A 24,559-nucleotide genomic window follows, 5' to 3' on the forward strand; every position below is an offset into this window, starting at 1 on the left:
CTGAAAACTGAGCATTCGTGGAGAGCAGAAGTTTTGTTACCATCAGGGGGAAGTCTTCAGCTGGCTGAGCTTGGGATCCCCACCAGCTACCGCTAAACGTGTACTACTGTTGGGTGGGCTTGAGCCCTAAGCTGGTGGGCCCTGGCCCACCCAAGCCCACCTGTGGCTACGCCACTGTTCTGAGGGTTCTGCTGAGATTCTGATCACAAATGCATAAACCTTTTTGTTTAACCCTCCTTCCTTTTCTATCTATATTGTAGTTCCACCCCCTTTCCCAATGTCTGTCTTGTCATAATTAATTATTGGTCAATTTCTGCAAAATTAGATTGTAAGCTGCCTCAATGGTTTCTTCTGCAGGTGGGATAGAAAGTTTTAAATAAACTTGAAACTCACTATGCGACTAGCCAAAATGGGGAGAAGGTTTGAACAATGTTATTGAAGCCTGGAAGCAATGGAGAATGCAATGTTTGAAAAAACTGAAAACTTTCCAAGAATATTAAACAAAGAAAATTGCAAGCAGCAATAATTTGGAGACCTTTCCTGAAGATGGAGGCAGTCAAAGCGGATCCATACCTCTAAGGGCTCAGCTACTTGGGCACATCTCATGGTATAAGGCTAATCATGGATGGAGAAACTATCATACAGTCTTGGGAAAAGTGGACCTTATTTGGTACAAAGTACAAAATAGATAATGGGGTGCCCTCTCCTCCCTCTGAAATTTTGTCAAAGTGTATTGAAGATCTGAGAAAAAGTGATCCTGGCTTTTAACTTGATGTGTAAGAAATGACCAAGACCAGCTACTTCCAAAGGAGAAGGCCAGCTAAGAAACACAGTAATTTAAGCTAGGTCTATGAAATATTCCTCCCACTAGAAACAAAGTACAGGAATCAGACTGACAGTGCTCTTTACATAAGAAACCTCAACCTTACAGGAAATGCCCTGGATATAGACAACAGTCCTTTACATAATACAAAACTGCTAAAAAAAATTCCCAGAATCTTATAAATGTTGCTCTTCATCAAACCATCTGTACTATGCTGGGATGTTCGTGAGCCCTTGTGCCCAGTCGGAGCATGGTCCAAGAGTCTGTGTCCCACTGGGCGGCTGAGCAACCCTGAATCTTCGCCTGGGAAGGCCACCGTTCCCCGGGGGTTGAGCCCCCAGGTGCAGGCAGCCTACAGGGCTTCGGGAATCTACAGAGATTGCGGGGCCAGAAGCGGAGAGTGGCAGGACTCCGTCAATAGTAGGGCAGGTGACAGACCAGAGAAATCAGGATCCAGCAGAGATCAGGTCCGGCAGCAAACAAAGAGTAGAGGAGTGGCCTAGTGGTTAGGGTGGTGGACTTTGGTCCTGGGGAACTGAGGAACTGAGTTAGATTCCCACCTCAGGCACAGGCAGCTCCTTGTGACTCTGGGCAAGTCACTTAACCCTTCATTGCCCCATGTAAGCTGCATTGAGCCTGCCATGAGTGGGAAAGCGCGGGGTACAAATGTAACAAAAAAAAAAGAGTAGTCAAGTTCCAGCAGAGATCAGGGCAGGCAGCGAGCAGAGATAAATCAGATTCCAGCAGAGGTCAGGTCCGGAAAGACGTCAGTAGAACCGCTACAGAATCCACCAAGGTAGAAGCCGAAGCAACTACTGAGGGGAAAAACAGCCTTAAATAGTCCTCCCATCAGAGAAACCTAGGCACAGGTGAACAGCGAGGAACCTCATTGGCTGTTCTCCAAGAACTAGCATGAAAAAGCCTATCAAGATGGCCGCCCTCCATGCACCATCCAAGATGGCCGCTGTCATAAGCCATCCAAGATGGCCGCTGCTCAGGCACTGCTCCGACTGAGCCTCCCAAGATGGCCACCGCCAAGAGCAGAGAGGAAGGAGTGTGATACCACTCTGGTTGACACTTGTCCACCCCTACGAAGAACTGGGGAGCGGACTATCCGGGAGGAGCGCCAAACAGGTGAGGGATGGGACACCATCTGTCAAGTATACAGAGTGCGGCAGGGACCACCATGCCAATGCACTGCACCCAGATGGTATGAAAACTAACTCCTTAGAAGCTTCAGCCTCCATGTTCAGTAATGGGGGGAGAATGATGAAGAAAAGACACCAACATCTCAAGGTACTTCCAAATTTACGGAAGTGCATGGAGAGCACCATGGTGGAAAGTCTTGTGCTGAGATATGCCTGGCCAAGGTCTATACTGAAAGGTACCCTGAGAGATCAGTGAAGGTGTATGTCATCATGGATGATAAAAAAGCAACAAATCACTAGCAATGTCAGAGTTTTATGACTTGTTTAGCATACATGAAAATTACTTTCCCAAGAAGCTCAAAACATGCACTGGACAGAAAGGAAAGGGCAAGTGTATATGATAGAAGCTATGGATGACAGCTTCAAGTCACATCTACCCACTCCTACAGAACTTAAGAAGATACCAAACAATAGAGATAAAATATTTACATCAGCAGCTGTTTGCACCATCCTTATTGAAGTCTATAGTCAATCAACTACCACCTGTATACTCAGGTGCTCAGATTCTACTTCTACTGGGCAGTAATATGTTGGGGTTACAGAGAGTTCATTGACTCTGCAATGACTTTTGTGACACCCCCTATGCCAATCACCTCAATTTGGGTTGGATAGTAGTACATAGGGTTTGCCTCAATATAATATGCAAATCAGGTTCAACACAAGTGCCACTAGGGATGTGCATTTGTTTGAAACAACATGGGAAATGTCAACGGTGGTCCAGCAGGGCATCAGGAGAAGTGAACCCCCCTTGCTTCTGCCCTAAGCGGAAGTTTGTTCAAAATGGCTGCCACTTTGAATCTTGGCCCCATCTTCAGAAAAACATGCTTCACAATGAACACGATGTTCTCTATTGCAGACAAAGTTATCTACAGTACAGTGATTCAAGAATATGGAATCATGGTAGAAAGCACCAAGAAATAATTCTTTGCTCAGAAAATCCAATCAGATATAAACTATCGCAGAAGATTTTTTGGTGTGGTCCAGCAATTGTTATGGGATTCAGCTATGGTGGCGTCAGAGTTTCTTATCTCACTCTATCATATTTTATGGAGCAGAGAATATTATGAATGACTTTCAAAGTATTGATAGAAGCAGTGATCAATAGTTCATACAGGAACTTGTGATTTGCTGGCATGCATTTCTATCACTCTCTGTTGATGAGATTCTCATGATTTTACAATCTATGCAAATAATTCTATCTCCATGCATACATGTACATGACGTTGTGTGCATATGTTATAGAGTAGTAGTAGTTTTGCATGCAGCTTACTCAGGAGCCCATCTACTAAGCTGAGCTCACAAATGGGTTTATTGCACCCCTACAAGGGCCTTTCCCCTCCATTAAGCCCATTTCCAGCATATCCATCAAAAGGAGATTTTTTTCTATTTCTTGAATATATGTCTGTGTGCTAATTAATGTAAGAATTAACGCATGGCCGTTTCAAAAAATTAACGTGGGAGGACTTATCGCCTCCTATTTAGGAGGCCCTAAGGGCTCCTACATTATGGATGCACTAACCAGTCGGCATGGCAGTAATAGTCACTAGCATCAATGCCTATTCTCCACCCTATATGCCCCCTCCCCCCCCCAAAAATACTTTGTACTTAGTTTTGCCATCTGCACACTCTAACACAGAATGCTTTAGCACATCCTGCATTAAGCCATTTTTACTGCGTTAGGCATGCATTAACACCCAAAGCAGCTTGTTAAAAAGGCCCCTTAATTACTTCATGAATCCTTAATTGGTGATAATTTATGTTAAGTGTGTTAATTTGCACAAATTGCATTCATTTGCACTTATGCACGTAACAGCAGTAAGATAGTATTCTATAAAGTTAGTGCCGTGCAGCTGAAAGGGGGCATAAGAACATAAGAATACTGGGTTAGACCAATGGTCCATCTAGTCCAGTATCCAGGTCACAAGTACCTGGCAGAAATCCAAATAACATTACATTGCATTATATTACAATATACTTCTATACCACTGATACCTTCAGGTTCTTAGCAGTTTACAATAATTAAAAAAAAAACATCTCTTGGGAAGCAAAGAAATGAGCAGAGAATCTTAATTGAAGAACTAATCTTAACAAACTTCTTGAAAAGATAGGTTTTTTACGTTTTTCTTGAATAAGAAAAAAGATAACTGAGCAGCAAAACAAGTATTTAAACTACTCCAAGACCTTGATATTTGAACTGCAAGAATTATATTAAACATTTTAAATCTCTTTACTCCCTTAAAAGATAGAAGAGCAAATAGTGAATTGTGAAAAGATATTCTATTCCTATTATTGGAAATAAATTCCATATGATCCATTATATAAATTGGGCATTCAGCATAGAAAGCAAAATAATTTGAACATAATCCTTGCCTCTATAGGAAACCAATGTAGTTCAACAAAATATGAAGAAATTTTATTCTGGTTCAGCAATGAAAAAAAATCAAATGGACCATAGTGTTCTGGATTGTTTGCAATGGCTGAATAACTTGTCTTAATGCACCCAAATAAACAAGACTACAATAGTCCAACGTAGACTGAAGCAATGCTTATACCAGTAATTTATACTACTCAAATTCAAAATACTTTATTATGCATCTTAAATTCCTCAAAAAAAAGAAAGAGCTCTTAGAGCATTAAGCTCACTGTCAAGGGATAAATCTAGACTGAAGTCATTAAAGAAATCTACATCTACTGTTGTAGCATTCAATTTTCAAAAGGAGAAGGGCGGCCATCTTCTGACACAAATCGGGAGATGGCCGGCCTTCTCCTTAAGCCGGCCAAATCGGTATAATTGAAAGCCGATTTTGGCCGGCTTCAACTGCTTTCTGTCGCAGGGCTGGCCAAAGTTCAAGGGGGCGTGTTGGCAGTGTACTGAAGGCGGGACGGGGCGTGGTTAAGAGATGGCTGGCCTCGGCCGATAATGGAAAAAAGAAGGCCAGCCCTGACGAGCATTTGGCCAGCTTAAATGGTCCCTTTTTATTCACGACCAAGCCTTGAAAAGGTGCCCAAACTGACCAGATGACCACCGGAGGGAATCGGGGATCACCTCCCCTTACTCCCCCAGTGGTCATCAACCCCCTCCCACCCAAAAAAAATTAAAACACATTTTTTTGCCAGTCTCTATGCCAGCCTCAAATGTCATACCCAGCTCCATCACAACACTATGCAGGTCCCTGGAGCAGTTTTAGTGGGTACTGCAGTGCACTTCAGGCAGGCGGACCCAGGTCAATCCCCCCCTACCTGTTACACTTGTGGTGGTAAATGGGAGCCCTCCAAAACCCACCCGAAACCCACTGTACCCACATCTAGGTGCCCCCCCATCATGGTAGTGTTGTTCAGTTGTGGAGAGTGGGTTTTGGGGGGGGGGGTTGGGGGGCTCAGCACACAAGGTAAGGGAGCCATGCACCTGGGATCATTTTGTGAAGTCCACTGCAGTGCCCCCTAGGGTGCCCGGTTGGTGTCCTGGCATGTGAGGGGGAGCAGTGCACTACAGATGCCGGCACCTCCCACGACCACATGGCTTGCATTTGGCCGGGTTTGAGATGGCTGCCATTAGTTTCCATTATTGGCAAAAACCAATGACGGCCATCTCTAATGCCGGCGATCTCTAAGGGCGGCCCAAATGTTGAGATTTGGCCGGCCCCGACTGTATTATCGAAATGAAAGATGTTCGGCCATCTTGTTTTGATAATACAGTCGGGTACGCCGCTTAACGTGGCCATCATTAGAGATGGCTGCCCTTATAGATGGCCGGCCCCGTTAGATTATGCCCCTCCACGACAAAATGAGGAAAATCATTAAAAAGAAGCTGAAAGGGATGGCTGCAAAGGTTAGGACTTTAAATCAGGCGTGGATATTGTTTAAAAATACCATCATGGAAGTCCAGACCAGATGTATTCCATATATTAACAAAGATGCAAAGAAGAGAAAACCACAGCCAGAGTGGTTAAAAGGTGAAATGAAAGTGGCTATTAGAGCAAAAGAGCATCCTTCAAAGAATGGAAAAAGGATCTGAATGAAGAAAATAAGTAGCAACCTAAGCAGTGTTAAGCGAGATGCAAAGTACTAAAAAAGAATATTATGAAAAATTTATTGTGATGACAAAAACTCATAGTAACACCTTTTTCAGGTACATCAGAAGCAGAAATCCTATGAGGGAATCAGTGTTGCCGTTAGATCATGAAGGAGCAAAATGGGCACTCAGGGAGGACAAAGCCATAGCGGAAAGACAATTAATTTTTTGCTTCGGTTTTACAGAAGAAGATGTAAGAGATCTAGTCAGTTTCAATTAGCTTCAGGTATTGTAGTTTCAGCTGTGCCTTGGTCAGATCATTGCTTGCTTTCATGGGTATTGTTAGTGAAGGATTGGGAGGTATCTTCAGCCTCTTTGTTGTGAGTACTGTGGTGTTCTGAAGTGCCATTTACAGACTTACTTAGTGAGTGGAGTTCTGCAATGGGTGATTTGGAGACTAAGCTTTTGACTGAGACTGTGGAATGGTGGCATGAGGCTTTGGAATTAGCCATGGATAAATTGTCTTCCATCCAGGTGTGTGAGTTTGGATGTTGGGTACATCAACCGTGGTATACCCCTGAGTTGAGGGTTCAGAAATATGAGTTGCATAGGAAGGAGAGAATTTGGCATGGTTGTCCTGATGCATTTATGCAGAAAGAATATTATTTAGCTCTCGAGTCATATAAGAGGGAGGTGGTAGTGGCAAAGCGTGTGCATTTTGATGCCTGTATTGCGCATGCATCTTCACATCAAAAGAACTGTTTTCTGTTGTGGAGTCTTTAGTTATATCATCGTTAAATGAGGCCTCATTCCCGTCAAGTCAGCAGTTGTCAGACTTTTTTCAGTCTAGAATGAAGAGAACTGTTGTTTGTAGTGTGGAGGATAAGTTGCCTGATATATCGGGGCAAAATTGTGGACCTCTTTTCAGCCTGTTAATGCTAAGCAAGTAGAGAGAGAGTGATATATTCATTTTTCAATTAAGGCAGTCCATTGAATGTATGTTCTATGTCAGTATTGAAGGTGTGTTGCGTACTATAATTTCAGGTAATGTTATGTTACTTGTTAATCAGTTGTTTGATGAAGAGTTGGTGCCTGCTGTTTTGAAAAAAGTGGCAATTCATTAGATGTTAAAGAACACATTTTTGAGTCATGACCAAGTTGATCATTTCCATCCTATTTCTAATCTAGATTTTTTTAGGTGAAGGTTTTGGAAAAAAAATTAGTGCTGGCACAATTGACTGATTTTGTTGAGTGGAAATTTTTGTTAGACTGTTGTCAATTTGGTTTTTGTAAACAACATAACACTGAGTTGTTGTTGCTTACTATGTTGGATGATATTCACTTGGGTTTTGATTGGGGAGATCAGTTTATTTTTATCTCTTTGGATGTAGCTGCTGCATTTGACACTGTAGATCATGAAATGTTATTATATTGATTACAGTCTTTTGGAATTTCTGGGAAAGTGTTGGCTTGATTTTGACCTTTTTTGGATGCTCATACGTTTCAGATGGTTCAGCATTCCACTTTGTCTAGTTGGATGACAGTTACTACAAGGTTCGTGTCTATCATCATTGTTGTTCAACTTGTTTTTGTTCCCTATCTGAAAGGAGGGTGTTCGTTATCGTTTGTATACAGTTGATGATATACAGTTTTATTTTCCTGTACCTGTAGACATGTCTGAAGGCGTTTCTTTGGAGGAATCTTACTTTCAGATAGTTCAGGGTTGGTTGCGAGCGAATGATTTGGCCTTAAATGTTGCCAAAACTCAGATTTTGAGGTTATCACAATTGGGGGAAGATTTGTCCATATTTTAGTTTTTGTCTAGATTCTGTTTCAGTGCTGGTACTATCAACAATTTGTAGTTTGGAAGTGACACTGGATACTACTTTATCATTTAAACCGTATGTTGCATCAGTGATTCATGTGGTATTTTTTTAAAGTTACAGTTGGTAGCTAAGCTGAGAAGATTTCTGTGTGAGCAAAATTTTCATACTGTTTTGCAGGTACAGTATATGTTTTGGCAATATTTTGATTACTATAATATTCTTCTGTGTGGTTTGCTGCGGGAAACATTGAAAGCCTTACAGGTAGCACAGAATTCTGCAGCTTGATTGTTGATGAGGACGAGTAGGTTTGATCATATTACCGCACAATTGTGGGAATTGCATTGGCTGCCTATTGAATGGCGTATAGAGTTCAAGATTTTGGCATTGCTGTTTAAGATTTTGCATGATGAGACTCCGAAGGAATTGGTGCAAAGATTGCATTGTATTTGTCCTTCTTTGCCCAGGTATTGTTGGTTGTTTACTCATTTCCCTCAAAAATATCAGTAGGAAATTGAACAAATAAACTTATACCTCTCAATCCAATTATATTAATTTTGGGTATTTTCCAAAGATAATATTACCCAATTATATATAGTGCATTTAAATCATAAAAATAAATAAACATATATATAAATATAGATATATTATAAAAAGTGCTCAGTTCACACGTCAGTCATAATGAATCGTGACTGGCTGAGTAGATTGATGCAACAAACAACACATGTAGTTTGATTTATCATTAACTACAATTGAAGTTACTTAAGGTTTTTCTGATCAAATGCTTGATAGAGACATGTTTGTCCTTAAAAAATAAGAACGCCAAGGGTGTGATGATGGTTCTCTACTCAGCCAGTCAGGGGAATTCCCAGAATTTAGATGCAATGTTATAGAATAGTGTAATTTATGCACCCAGTCGCTATTAGTTGGGTGCCAGCATTGACACTAGGTTTCAGCAGCCATAAGTGCTTGCACCCAACGCTAGATGTGAGATCTGCGTTAAGCTAATATTCTGCAAAGGATGGTGAGCCCTAGGACTGTAGCTGGATTCCCAACCAGAGCAGACAGGTCACTTCTGGAATTGAAGGAGAAGAGGCAAGACAAAAGCTTGGCACAGCAGGAAGCTAGGAGACCAAGCTGAAGCTTGGCAAGGCAGGAACAAGGAGAGAAGTTGGACTTGTAAATTAGGAACCAGGAGACAAGGTGGATTTGTCAAGCAGGAACCAACAGACAAAGCAGGAACCAGCAGGCAAAGTAGGCAACTAAGTATAAGAACATGGTCTTTGCTGGTCCTGTATCAAGGATATAGGCCCCAGTCTCATTTGATCAACTAATCAGTCATTTTGGAGAGATGTGTGGAGTAAGTTGACTTTGATGCTGAATCTGCATTCCAACCTGACTTTTAAAGTGGTGAAAAAGAAGTTGCCAGGCTTAGAGCACAGGTTTTCAAACTAGTCCTTGGACACACCCAGCCAAATAAATTTTCAAGGTAACCAAAATGAATAATCATGAGATAAATAAGGAAAGGCTAAAGAGTTTAAGGCTCTTCAGCTGGGAAAAGAGATAGCTGAGGGAGATATGATTGAGGTCTACAAAATCCTAAGTGGTGTAGAAGTGAATTGATTTTTTACTCTTTCAACAAATACAAAGACTAGGGGTCACTCAATGAAGTTACATGGAAATACTTTTAAAGCAAATAGGAGGAAATATTTTTTCACTCAAATAATAGTTATGCTCTGGAACTCATTGTTGGAGGATGTGGTAACATCAGTTAGTATAACTGGGGTTAAAAAAGATTTGGGCAAGTTCCTGGAGGAAAAGTCCATAGTCTGCTTGATCTGGTATTGATAGCATCGGATGTTGCTACTATTTGGGTTTCCGCCAGGAACCTTTTACCTGGATTGGCCACCGTGGAAACAGAATACTGAGCTAAATGGACCATTGGTCTGACCTAGTATGGCTATTCTTATGATCTTAAATTTGCATGCACTGCATCCATTGTATGTAAATCTCTCAAGTATATTTATTGGTGGATATCTTGAAAACCAGACTGGCTTGGTGTGTCCCCAAGGACTGGGTTGAGAACCCCTACCTTAGAGGAATGCCGTGTCTGGCAGATTTTTTATTAATCTTACGTTTTGTTAGATATAGCAATAAAGCTAGTGGTAAACAAACTGGGAAAATATTATGTAGTACTGGATGTGAACCGGGGTGGAACTCTATTGAGGAAATATAAACATAAGGTAAATTTACTTGTTAATAATATGCAAAGATGGGGAATGCTGGATCTGTTTGTGAATGGAGAATCTCATTGATGCTGTAATGTCTCCTATGCCTTTTTTTTTTTCTTGGTATATGACGTGTATGTTCTTCTTCTGTGTTTCTTGTAATGTTTTGTGGTTGCAAACAAAATCAATAAATATAACTTAAAAAAAAAATCCCTCAAGAAATAACTGGCATTAAGATGGCACCTTAATGTGCTGCTTTAATGCACCTTGATGAATAGATACCTAACTTAGGTGCATAAACCTTTTGCAAATTGACCCCATGTTATGCTTCTTTACAGAGACAGAGAGAAAAAGCAAGCATACATGATTTCTTTCTTTCAGTAGAAATAAAATTGAGATTAATGAAATCTAGAATGAAGGAGTCTGTCATGCCATTTAAGTATTAGATTTCATTACATTATATCGCTAGTAAGTGTCTGAAGAAGGGTAGTTCACCTTTGTCTCTTTCCCAGGACACAAATATATATCACGTCTTTGCAGAGACAAAAGGTGCATGGGATATACCAGTGACTCATCTAAAATGAAACCAGTTGCTCAACCTTTTTTGTTCACAGGCATCAGTTTCTGCTGATAAGGAGGGCAGTTGCCCACAAGGAAGTTAGGGGAAGTAAGTAGTGACCTATCTTTGCACAGTCAGCTAGTTGTTATGCCACTGGTATGAAACTGACAGCTAGACTCAGTTTCCTGACTGCATCCCCTGTCAGAGAGTATGCAATATCATTCTTGTGGTGCAGCAAAGCCATCCATTGCCTAAGAAACAAGATAAAGAGCGATATAACAATTCTAATAACAACAGCAATAACAACAGCAGCAGCAGCACAGCAGTGGGGATGCAGGACCAATTCAGTTTTAGCATTTGTGTGTGTATGGGGGTGGGGTGGGGGGGCTCCAGTCCTATGCCAACCCCAAACTGTACCAAGTTTTGGGATTTATTTCATTTGATTTAACTGAAATGAAATATAATTTTAGAAATGTCAGGTCTGGGTCCCTCCATCCTGGCCAGTCAGTGTTTCCACATTAACTTCTCAGTTACCACATTAACTTCCTTCCACCGCTTATCCACAATCCTGGGGTACAAAAGAGGCAGGAGAGATCCCCAGTTATGCCTGCCTGCTGATGCTATATTTCAAGGTGGTTCTGACTGATTTGATGCTGGTGATTTGAACTATGATCTGTACTTCAAATTGGTGACAGTCTTGGGTCAGCTGGTGCCATTTTGAAATACTGCACTGGTAGAACAAGAGTAATTGAGGATTGTTCTTGCCCCTCAAGATTGTGTCTAAGGTAAAGAGGCAGGGGTAGGAGGTCTGAGGAGGTCCACAGGGAGAGGAGGAATTGAGAGTGGGCCTGGGGGATTTTTTTTCATTTGGGATAAGGTGTGGTTTCTTTTTAAATAAAAGAACTGTGAAATCCCACGAGGGAGGAGTGACCAAGATGGCGGCACTGTGTAGATGCTGAGAGCAGGTTGGAGTGAGATCTGCGTTCCATTTGCTGTTTTCCTCAATATGTCACATACAAAAAGGAAAAGGGTGGTAAAAATCGCTCCCTCTGTGGTTCAAATGCCACCCTTAGTCCAGAAGCCTATCGACCACTTCATTATAGGAAGTCCTCCATTTTCTGGGGATGTTAGCCCTGTGGTGAGGTTAGATGCAGGAGAATCAACCTCTTTGGGGCATGAAACATCTGTTTTGCTCACGGCGTCTTTGGTTTCTCTGTGTCCGGCGTCAGCATCTGCTCAGGGTGAGGCGATGCTCGCGGACGAAGTAGCTGCTGGGATTGTTGCTGTGGAGGGCACCGGAGTGGACACTTTTAGCCTGAGTAAGGAGACATTAGGAACTATGGAGATTACACAATTTCCCATAGAGGTTACGATCAAGCAGATAGGGAAAATGCTGCAAAAATTGGATATTCTGTCTACCAAAACGTCTCGAGAGGTAAATGTTCTGGGGATGAAGATGGGAGATTTGACTACAGCAGTGGAATAGGTCAAACATAATTTTCATCTCAAGTTAATCAAATGCAAGGCGAATTAAAAGTCTTCAAGATTTTAAGTTATCTGTTGTTAAAGATAACTTTTCTATGTTTGGAAAACTGAAAATACTGAGAACTATATTCGTAGATTAAATCTCATTGCTGAACTTTCCAAAGACCCCTGGAATACTTCCTCTTGATTTATTCAAGAGATATTTGATTGAAATTTTGAATTATTCCTCAGAATCTGTTTCCCCTATAAATAAAATATATTATTTACCCATATCCTTAAAAAATTCTCAGGTTGAAATGGAGGGTGATGGTAACCTGAGGCCACAGTTGAATTTGAACAATATATCAGCTATTCTTGATGAATCTTTATCCGAAACATCTGAAAGAGCTACTTTGTTGGTTTATTTAATATTTGAGTAAGATCTTAATGCAATTTTGAAACTGTATTTTCGGCATGCATCTGAGTTATTTCATGGGAAAAAGATCTGGATCTATCCCAATATTACAAAAACTACCCAAGAAGAAAGTTGTTTTTAGCAATGAGGAAAGTGATTAAAGATTTGGGTGCAACATTTTTGCTAGTATACCCATGTGAATATCTGGTTAACCCCCCCCCCCCCCCCCGTTTACTAAGCCGTGCTAGTGGCTACTGTATGCTAATGCCAACACAGCCCATTCACCGCTGGGGCTTACATGGCAGTCACTGCCTCCTAAAAAAGGTGGCAGAAGGGTTCCTCTGGGAAACGGCTGCCCAGCAAGTGGATAAGTTACCGCATGGCTATTTTCTCCATGCCAGTCATTCTGGTGCTCACAGTTTTCTCAAGGGCCATGATAGTTTTCCAGATGGTTTTCAATGATTATAGATGCAGGTCTATTCATAGAAAATGACTATTACATTAAGGAGGTCTCCTGCCCTCTTTAGTCCAACTACATCCTCTCTACTTTTGAGAACAGCTTCTTCTGTATTTGGTATTGATTTTTCACAGAATCTCAAATACTCCCAACATCACTTCAGGGGGTGTTATGAGTATAGTTGGAGTTGTCCCTCCTGACTCATGTCTTGGATGCAGTGTGGAACCTCCAGAGTGATCTCTGTCAAACATGTCTGATCTCCCAGTAGCCGCTTCTAACTTGCTAAGGGTTGGAACTAGTAGAAAACTGTGGCTATCAAGACTAAATGAAACTTCCACCAGAGACAAAGTAATGATGAAACTCTGAATATTTGGGCTCTCCCACAAACTGCAGTATAGTCATCTGGTTTGAACATAAGGATCATGGGGCTGATTCTTATGTTCCCTTTCCTCTTCATCACTAAAACTGCTCCAGTGACCTGCATACTGCTGTGATGGACCTGAGTATGACATCTGAGGCTGGCATAGAGGCTGGCAAAAAAATATTTTTAAAGATATTTTTTGAGGGTGGGAGGGGGTTAGTGACCACTGGGGGGAGTAAAGGGATGTCATCCCCGATTCTCTCCAGTGGTCATCTGGTCATTTCAGGCACTTTTTGTGCCTTGGTCGTAAGAAAAACTCGACCAGGTAAAGTCGTCCAAGTGTTCATCAGGGACGTCTTTGTTTCTTTCGATTATGGGTCAAGGATGTCCAAGTGTTAGGCACGTCCAAGTCCTGCCTTCACTACGCCTCCGATACGCCCCCTTGAACTTTGGCCATCCTTTCGATGGAAAGCAGTTGGGGACGTACAAAATCGGCATTTGATTATACTGATTTGGACGACCCTGTGAGAAGGATGCCCATCTTCCAATTTATGTTGAAAGATGAGCGTCCTTCTCTATAAAAAATGAGCCCAATACAGTAGTACTATGCAATTTTTAATCTTTTTTTCCATTAATTATATTTTCTGAAAATAGTTTTTCACTATAATTATATAAACCACTTTTGCACAAAATGTTGATTTACGATGTAAGTGACCTTCTATTAAATACCAATCAGCAAAAAAGTAAGGGGAGCAGACAAAAGATAGATGGGAACTGGTGGTGGGGATTAAAGGGGGGAGAAGGAGAACATAGCAGAAAATGGAGATATGAAGGTATGCACTTTGCTGTTACGCTTATACAGTAGTGGAGGTTGGGTATACATCGGCATATATGTGCAAAAGATCCTTTCTGAAATTACCTCCAATATGCTGTTTTATGAGCAAAAAGTCTTACAAAATTATTTGCATAACAGAAAGGTTTATATACAGAAATGCACTTTCTGCCTCTCACATACATGGGTAAAAATATGCATATAGTATACACCCAATACAAATATAATTGTGCATGTAATCAAGGATGCATTCTTGAGGGTGGAGTTGGAACAGACAATACACTTTTGCATATTGGGCTCTATTTATTAAACTGTATGAGCATGGTACTTCTCACTTTAACCACCTATCAAGTCACCATCTTAACAATGAATAGTAATTTCCACACTAACCATCCATTGTGGAAGGGGGCACTGAATGAGCACTCGGGTGGGGGGGTGGTCCTTATGGTTAACATATAGGCAGTTATGGCACATTAGCTGCTAAAATGGCGAATAACCCAGCACAATTAACACTATTTCAAGAGGTGCAGCTAATTGCATCCTGTTATAATATCTGCCACTCAGTTAATTATTTTATTTATTTATACTTTCTTCTATCCCACTATTTTCCAAAAACAAGTTTCATTTCAAAATGGCTTACAGTTTTACAGTTAGGTGAAGTCACAGTAGTGTTATTCTATTAGAAGATATATTAGAGCATTTGTAGCTTATGTAGTTAGTAGTAGAATTCTTTTGAAAAGGTAGGTTTTCAGTTTTTTTCTGAACTGTAGATAATTATTGATGCTTCTTATGGCCTTGGGTATTGAGTTCCACCATTTAGAGCCTAGGTAGCTAAATCCGACCATGTAGATTATATTTCTGCAGTTTGGTACGTGGAGAAGCAGGTAGCCTCTGGTTTCTGGGCTGGCATTTCTTGGGGATAATTTGATCAGGTCTAGAATATATTCTGGTGACATTCCATTTTGTAGATGATGGTGCTTATTTTGAAGAATAGTCTTACCTTGATTGGCAGCCAGTGTAGTGATTCAAGTAGTGGGGTTGCTCTCTCTCGTATTTCGATTTTTAAAAAATATCAGCCTTGCTGCTGTGTTTTGGACGGTTTGCAGCGATTTTAGTGTGCCTTCTTTGCATCCTGTATATGTTGCGTTACAGTAGTCTAGTTTTGATAACGCAGCATATGCAGGATGCAAAGAAGGCACACTAAAATCACTGCAAACTGCCCTTCTCAGTTCTCATAGTGTTTTGAAGCAATTTGATGTGACTGCCGATACCTGACTGTCCAGAGATAGATGTAGTAGTAGTTTATCGAGGATGATGCATGGTAAAGAACTTTTTATTGCTTTAACTGAATGGCAAAATGTTGGGATCACCCTTCAACAGTTAATGTGGGAGCTTTTCAGTTACTTGGCATTACTTTTAGCAATCAATGCGTGGGAACTGCAAACATTTTGAAGAACTAATGTATTTCTGTAGTACTTATACAAGTTTGCATACACAGGAAAAATACCCAGTGCAAACAGTAGGTGCAAATCTGTATGTGTACCTTTCCGAGGTTAGTTTATGTTGCTGTCAGTGGATACAGCAAATTGACAAACTTTACACTTATGTGCATTATTTGAAGGTTGCCCCCAGAAAGTAAGCAAATTCCATCTTTTTCATTGATCTGTGTACTAAATCCTTGAACTACTGGGGATGCTGGTTCACCACACTACAGCTCAACTCAGACTGAATGTAAATCTGAGTGCATTTGTGATGTTATTTGTGACATAGAGGTTGATTTTCAAACTGCACACATAGTTGCAAGTATATGGGCAGACACCCACGTATTTTATTCACTATTCCCTCTAAGATGAGCAGGAGTCCTCCACCTATAGTCCTGCCAGCAGGGGAGCGCTGTTTCACTATCACATTTTCAATAGTGAGGGACAGGAAAGCTCTGCAGGACTCCAGGGAGCCTGCCTGTCTGTAGCAATTGAAACCACAATATTGAAGCATCGCCCCCCACTGGCAGCAATGCAGTTGGAGGACTCCCGCTCAGTTGAGAGGGAGCAGTGATTTTGATATGACATTTGGTGTCTATTTTATGAGTGAACATATTTATCCTTTTTCTTAATTAGCCCCTTACCTTGAGTTTTATGCAACAGCCTAAAAGGATGCATTTTGTCAAAATGAAAAATGAACATATTGCTGGTCAGTGGAAACAAGGGCCCTGGTTTTTCATATTATCTTGCCATGAGAATTAGGCTGCTTTCTCTTAGACAGTGCTTAGATTCAGTCTTTAACGTGGAGCCTTTAACTGCTGCTGGGTCTACAAAATGACTCTTGTGACAGCAAGCCATTAATTACCATCATCCAAGTCTAATTCATTCATCCTTTTCCCTCTCATGCGGAGGGACAGGTAGGGTTGAGGGCAAGCTGCAAAATGTAGGCATGATTCCATATTCTTTATGTAGAGAGTACTGCCGGTTACTTTGTTGGTTGCCCTGGCTTTAATTGAATTGGCTTGCCAATAAAGCTGTTGTCATTCAGTAAGTGAATTTGTCGTACTACTCACACCACAGCTGCTGCATACAACCAGTCATTTCCTGGAGCATGCCAGCTCTCTGCTATTGCCACCCTGGGCTGTGCCTTTATGATTCATCCAAGATGCACTGTATAATATTCCTTATGTTGCACTTTCTTTCCACCTTTCAACTCCAAGCACTGTCAAAAATAGGCTCTAGCCCAGAGAAAGTCTACAGAGACCCTTATTCAGCCAATGTGCATGCATGGAAGTCCCGTCTGGACACTTGGTGTAAGTGTTTTTTCAATTAACAAGCAAACTGACCCTTGCTTCTCAGAGCTGGTCATAATAGAATATCTTTGTTTCCCATTGTAAAATGAAATGCAGAATGCAGATGACAGTTAATACATTTTGCTACTCTGGAGCTTAGAATGCTGTTATGAGGCTGAGCAATACTGAGAGAATTATGCAAGGTTACAAACCACATTTGTAATACAGTATGCTGTCCACTGGGCCAAACCTATTCCAACTTTTTGCATTGTTTATAAAACATTAAGGTGATGTGCTGAAATACCTTGATTTATAGAAGCAGCATTTGAATGGCTGCAAAAACATTTATAGTTTCTACATAAAAATGCATAGTGTTATATGAAGAAAAACAATGCCTAATGTGGAGCTTTTGTTATTCTGGTTTTAAGACTTTTAATAAATCACTATTCTCTCTCTCTCTCTTTATATAGATAGATAGATAGATAGATAGATAGATAGATAGATAGATAGATAGATAGATAGATAGATAGATCTAAAACTATGCTATAATTAGTAACTCATTTAAAACTGACTTTTTCTGTAAAAAAAAAAAAGTTGCCATATGTGCCATACTGGTGACCACTTTGTTTTCCCATTCACAGGCACCTCTATTTGTTACATATTCAGTTCTAATCAGAACTTGCTGGCCATGCTCCATTCTCTGCCATATTCAATCACTCTTTCATTTCATTTATTTACCTCAATTTGATTATGCCTTTCCATCAGGAGTTCAAGGTGCTGAGCTCCTCCAGAAGATAATTACTGCAGCGCAGCTCACACAGACTGCCAGGCCTAGAGTTATTCTTCAGTAAATTAAGACACTTTGCCAATGGCCATTGTGAGTACTGTTGAGGTTGGGGGTTCGTGGGAGTTGGTTTCATTCTCAGCTTCAGATCTCTCCGTCACTATTAGCCCTTCTGCCACCTTTCTGACTAGTATTGTAGCTCCTGGACAATACAGCATGACCTATTAAACATCTAAGTCAGTGCCCCTCAAACCTTTCCTGGAGGCATACCTCGCAGGTAGAGTTTTCAGGATTATCAGAATGAATATGCATGAGAAAAATGTGCATATTGCACATACACATTATGGAGGGAATTCAGTAAATGGCAGAGGTTTTGGTTTTGGCACAGAAACCAGCCCAAAATCCAGATCTGGTCATGCTTCAGTTTTGGCCAAAAATGCAAATGGCTGAAACTGAAACTCCCCACTTGACCACTCTCTGCCTGACCCTGCTTCCACCCCCACCCCACTACTGCCAGAGCAAATCCTTCTGGGCCGGTCACCATCCCCCTGGAAGAGAGTGAGTCCTGCTGGGCTGGCCATCTCCTGCCCCCAACCACAACCCCTCTGCCCTCCCACCACCTGAAGGCCTTCCCCAGGCCTACCTTTAAATGTCCTCTGTCACTTTTGCTCCTTTTGGTGCCTTAGCCAAAATGGCTGCTGATACTTCCTGCAGCAGCCTCGCAAGACTGTTGTGGGAGGTCCTGGCAGCCATTTTGTGATTGGAACTGGCATGAACAGTGAGACTGTCACAGGAGGTCTCAGCAGCCATTTTGGCTGAGGAACCAGTAGGGACAAGAATGACTGGTAATCGTATTTGCCCTGAAGAGGCCACTAGACCACCAGAGCATTTAAAGGTAGGCCTGGGGATGGACTTTCGGGTGGTCAGAGAACAGAGGAGTTGTGGTCAGGGGTGGGTAGCTGGCTGGCTCAAGAGGAGCTGCCCTATTGGGGGGGAGGATAGATAGAGGCCCAGGAGGACCCGCTCTCTGCTAGGGGTAGTGGCCCGGGAGCACCCACTCTCTGATGGGGAAGGGGAGGCGCTGTTTTCAGTTTTGTTTTCATATTTGGCTGAATTTCATCTGCTGATTCAGTTTTGGTTGTCCTCTAGCCAAAAGTTAGGCATCAGGCAGATCCATGCTCAACTAGTAGTCTACAAAGCGTGCTCTGCACCAAGCATCCTTTGCGGAATATGGTTTATTATATTTAATATACCGCCTTTCGTGGGTGACAACAAGGTGGTTTACATTAAAAACAAAATATATTTAAAATTCGAAAGGAACTACTTATTAAAAATAGGAAAGATAAAAGAATAGAAAAGAACTAGTATAGAAAGAGATTAGTACGATAGTAAGAGAGTAATAGATGCTGCAGTTCCTAGAGAAGTAACTGAGGGGATGATGGTCACTTGAGTTAAGATTCAAAGGCACTTGTAAACAGGTGAGCCTTTAACCAGAATGCTAGCTTAGTGTGACTCTCAAGCCTACTTTGGGGGATAGATTTACATCTGCTAAAATCTGATATAATGCTGGTGCCCAGCTCCCATGTCCATGCCCCCTTTGCAGTTGTGCATGAGAGAAGTTAGGTGCTAACCTTACAGAATAGGGGTATAAGTTGTTAATTAGTGCTTGTTAAATCCAATTATTGGTACTTATCGCCAATTATTGCCAACAAACTATTTATAACAGATCCTATTTTATAACTGGGTGCACAATTGAGTGCCTAACTTTAGGCACCATTTATAGAAATTGCAAATCTATCTTATACATATTCATTGTGGGATCCCAAAAACCTGAATGGCTAGGTATTTCCTCCAGGAGAGGACTCAGAATATTGCCCTAAGAATAGTCCTAATGTCATGTCCCAGAGCAGGTCTAAGCATGCTCTGTTGAGTTCAGGTGCAAAATTAGAGAAAGGGGAGACAGAGAGAAGACTGTAATACTCTGTTCATAGCATTCAACTTCTTGATACTAATATCCAAGGCAAACTTGGCATGTGCTAGCCACTGCAGTTTAGTGGGTCCTGGTTGATATTTAGCTGGTACCTGCACAAAACACTTCTGCAGGCCCCGGTTGAATAAAAGGAAGCAGGTCCTCTCACATCTTGATTCCTATGCCTCCCTCCTTCCTGTCTTCCTGAATCCACTTTGCCCCTTCTCCCTGGCATCATGATTCCCCAGACAGACCCCTGAAAGACTTCCTCTAGAGATTGTGGCAGCCATTTTAGACTGGAGCTGCAAGGGGCAAGAACAAGTAGGCATCGCTCCTGCCTGTTGGATCCCATATACCACCAATACTAAAGGTAGGCCCATGGGTGTCTATGAGGTGGGGGGAAAGAGACTGAAAGATTATGATACCTTCAGAGAAGGGAGGAGGAAAGTAGATTTGGGGGCAGGAGGTCCAGCAAACATCTCAGGCCATACATGCAAGTTAAGCGGGTACCGACCAATAATCAGTGCTGGTACCTGGTTAGCTCAGCTGCTAAAGTTAGGATAACCTTTTTGCTATCCTAATTTTGGCCATTTACTTAACTGGTTAGCGGTGTGAATATTGCTGCTAATTGGTTAAGTACTGGCTCCGCTCAGGCTCCTCTCACGGACTGCCCTGGCGTTAACCAGCTGATATTTAGTGGCACTTTCTGGTTAGGTTCTGCTGAATATTAGCAGATAGGCAGGAAGAAGCAATTTAACTGGATAGGTTGGTCTTCTGCCAAGTTAAATTGCTTTGGAAATCAGGTGGCCTACTTTCAATGTCATATCGCCCACATGGTAGAATGATTTGCCCCTACCCTTACATCAGGAATTAACATTTTCATCTGTTAAGAAAAGCTTGAATACTTACTTATTCTCATATACATCCTAAATTGTTCCCTTTTTAATTAAAGCAGTGAGAAGGTATTGGTGGACCTATGTGTCGGACTCCAGTCTATACTTTTCTTCTCTCTCTTTTCCTAAATGTGTGTAACTTTTCCTCTTTTTTTTGTCTTCTATTTTATCTCTTTTTATGCATCTATGTACGGCACCATTTTAGAAAAGTCATGGAAGTCTGAATATAGATGTTTTTGCCACAGCGTCTAGATCCTGTGACATATTTTACAAATGCAGAGCTAAACATATTGCAAAATATCTCCATCCCTAGACCAAGACGGGGGGGGGGGGGGGGGGGGGATGTGTGTGCGCGCAGTTATTCCTTGCTAGATTAACTGAGTTACAAAGAGATTTAAATAATACTAGAGACTCCAATGTACCTCCCAGGAGCTCAGCAAAACATCTCCCCCTCTTTTTCTTCCCCTTCCAGTGTGGACCAGCAGCTTTGTTTTTCCTAACCCCTCCATGTCGAGAATCTCCCTTCTCTCTTCCTTACTCCCCTATCGTAAAGGTCCCCGGGGCATTTCAGGGGTGCCCAGGGATGGACTAGAGGGGGGAAATGCATTCCTTCCCCCCCCCCCTCTCTCGCACATGCACACTAAACATACCTTTGCTGGCGGGGATGCCTTCAGCTGCTGACTTCTGCAGGAAGGAAGCAGTGCGAGGAGGAGGGGAGCAGTGGCACTGTTTTTATTTGGCTAGCGGGGCTTCGGCATCCCCACCAGCAAAGATAAGGGGGTGCTGCAGTTCTGGGGGAGGCCCAAGTCCAAAATAGGGGGGGGAGCCCAGGCCACCAAGGCTCCCCTGTGGCTATGCCACTGAGTACAGTACTTCTCCCTCTCTACTCATGTGATCCAGCATCTCCTCTCTTTGATCCCTACCCTCCAATGATATAGCAGCGCTTTTCTTTCTTCCCTAACTCCTTACACTACCATGGGCCAATATCTCTCCTTCTCTTCTCTGCCTCCTACCTAGTCACCCCTCCCTATGATTTAACCTCCCACACCTTCTTGGTCCTTCCCCCACCTTCTGCTGCTACATCTCACTGGAACCATATTAGCAATAGCCCTAAAACAAGTGCTTTGAGCACTGGCCACAGAACCTTTGAGTCTCTGTACTCAGGCCACTGCTGGGTACCGCTCCCTCCAGAAACAGGAAATATAAGTGGGAAGAGGATCGGCCTGGCAGCAGTCTGAAGAAACTCAAAGAATCTGTAACTGGCATTGAAGTGCCTATATTATTGCTGCTGCAGTAGGATGCAAGTGTGTGTGTGTGGGGAGGTTGCTGAACTACAGGTTGGGGGGGGAGGACCATAAATGTGGGGGAGAGGCTTGGCCATGGAAGGGGAGAGAAGAGAGAGGGGGATATACTGTAGCAGCTGAATGTGGCTGTTTCAGCAATGGGGGGAGGGTGCAGGGAAACCAAACCAAGGATGGACAGGGACAGTGGGCCAGAAACAGCCTGTGGGCCATATGTTTGTCATCCTTCCTCTAGGTTATTCTTTCCTTCAGCTGCTCTGTGTAGCTAGCCCCAAACATAGTATTGCAGACAGTTATAAGAACTATTAGGCAGAATACAAGGTTGCCGGCAAACTATCAAGTTGGAGTCCCCTAGTGATAAACCAACAAAGCTGCTGCAATTGCTATACAGGCAGGACCTGGCTTAGACACTATCCCCCAAATTCTATAAATGGTGCTAAAAATTGTGTGCACACCCAATTTGCATGTGTAATTTAATTGAATAACGAGGCAGTTAGTGCCGATAATTGGGTTCTATCAATTATCAGTGCTAATTGGCATCAATTAAAATTCATGTGTGCAATATTTAGGCACCCAGATCAGTGCGTAAATTTTACACACTGCTCCAAAAAGGGGACATGTCCATGGGAGGGTCGTGGGTGGATCTGGGACATTCCTAAAATTTATGCGCGCTGTTATAGAAAAGGGGGGATCTGGGCCTAATTTAGGTATGAGGGTTTTGTGGGTGTAAATCGTTGTGCCTACACTTAGGTGCGGTTCCTGGCGCTAAGCCCTATTCTGTAAATGGCACCTAACTTTGAGCACCGTTTATAGAATAATGCTTAGTGGGTTTTTTTCAGCGCTATTTATAACATTTAGTCCTATAGGGCTATTCATTAATACAACTCAGGCTTCAGCTACATCACTCACTGCTAGGGGCAAAGCTTTAAGTATTCCATGAATCCATTCAAAGGTCTAGATGCACAGTAAATCTTCGCTTCTTAACAAACACAGCACACACTTGTCTAATACTCAACACATGACACTAGGTAAGACTTATTTATCTCATCATCACTTAACATATAGAAACAGGCTTTCAGGAAATCAGAATTTCTGTGGCTTGACAGGCAGCTGAAAAGGAGAGACCCTTTTTAGTGAATATTCATAGAGGAAACATTTAAATAACTTTTTAGCCCTTGGCGAATAGCTGAGCAACCTTGATTTTACATTGCTATTTGTGTTTCTTAAAAAGATGATACTGGCTGACAGCCTCAGATGCAGTCCAATAAATTATTCGCTCTTTGCACGTGTTGTCAATTTGCTAAATCCTTAGCAGAAGGGAGGCCAAGTGAGACACATGCACTTTGGCAATCTTTAATTTTTGTAATTATTAATTTTTGGCTTCCAATACACTGATACGGGTAGGATTAGAATTATAGAAGGAGATTAATAAATATGTAATTATTAGGGTCTGGAAGAATAAAAATCTCTGGTTATTCTTTATTTTTGATTATGTAATCATCAGCTCTGCTCTTTTCTCTTTTTGGGTTCTTTGTTTTCTGGTCAAACGTGATTGCAACTCTATGATGCATATTACTGGTTTCATAGGTATTACTCTGCACTTTTGCTTTTGACATTTTGCTTTTATTGACACAATCTACATTTTGATATTCTACTCTTATTGAAATTTATTGTTGCAGTTCTATAAATAAAGACAGCAATCTTACAAAGGCGTCCTACATGTAAATCCCAGTTTTACATAGAGGGGCCCTTTTACTAAGCCGCACTAAAAAGTGGCCTGGACTATTTTTGGTACATTGGTTTCCCACAGGCTGAGGCCACTTTTAACATGGCTATAAAATGGCTACAATTTCTATTTCCTCATTGATGGCCATTAGTGCATGAGCCTTTACTGCCACCTCTTTACCAGTGGCTTAGCTACGGGTGGGCCTGGGTGGGAACAGGCCCACACAATCTTGGCTCAGACCCACCTAGCTGCAGTGCTACACTGCTCTTTTCCCCCTCTCCTCCGTGACATACTGGCACCTGCACTCCAGTCTCTGAACCTATTCCCTTCTTGGTGTCGGTACAGGTGTCCTAGGTGCTTGCAGCAATTCATTCTTGCTGCTTGCGCTGGCCCCACAGGCTTCCATCTGCCGCATTCTGCCAGACAGGAAATAGGCAATGATGTCAGCAAGGGCGGGACATGGCAGATGGAAGCCTGTGGGGTCGGCGCTAGCAGCGAGAATGAATCGCTGCAGGTGCTGAGGATGCCTGTACTGACATCGGAGAGAGATGGAGTTCAGAGACAGGAGCGGAGATGCTGAGATGCTGAAGGAGAGGGAGCAGATGTGGGTTAGGTGGAAAAAAATCCCCTCATGTTCTTACAAATATCTCCGGGACGATATTTGTGGTGTTTGGTTGGGGGGGGGGGGGGGGGGGGGGGGCACGAGCACGTGGAAGGGCCCATCCAATTTAACTGTGGGTCCATCCAAAATACTGTCTGCTATTTTCTAGGTGCTAAGGGCTCACGCGTTAACCCCATGCTAATCGGGTAGTGTACGGTGGTTTACCCATGCTACTCGATTAGGGCAGGGCACACCTACTCACTGCCTCCAAGCATGCCCTGCACTAAAAAGTTGATCCCAGAACTACTGATCCCCACGCCGATCCCAGAC

General features: G+C 42.2%; 1 long non-coding RNA gene across 1 annotated transcript; it reads right to left on the bottom strand.

Annotated features, from left to right (window-relative positions):
* Nucleotides 1-2,183: 2,183 nt before the first annotated feature.
* On the bottom strand, nucleotides 2,184-23,909 carry LOC115464257. The gene is made up of 3 exons (XR_003941254.1): nucleotides 23,809-23,909; nucleotides 12,256-12,261; nucleotides 2,184-2,195 (listed from the first exon to the last, which is right to left on the bottom strand). It is a non-coding gene; the product is annotated as an uncharacterized LOC115464257 (long non-coding RNA).
* Between the last annotated feature and the right edge of the window lie 650 nt (nucleotides 23,910-24,559).

This window comes from Microcaecilia unicolor, chromosome 3, assembly GCF_901765095.1.
Source record: "Microcaecilia unicolor chromosome 3, aMicUni1.1, whole genome shotgun sequence".
Taxonomy (NCBI): domain Eukaryota; kingdom Metazoa; phylum Chordata; class Amphibia; order Gymnophiona; family Siphonopidae; genus Microcaecilia; species Microcaecilia unicolor.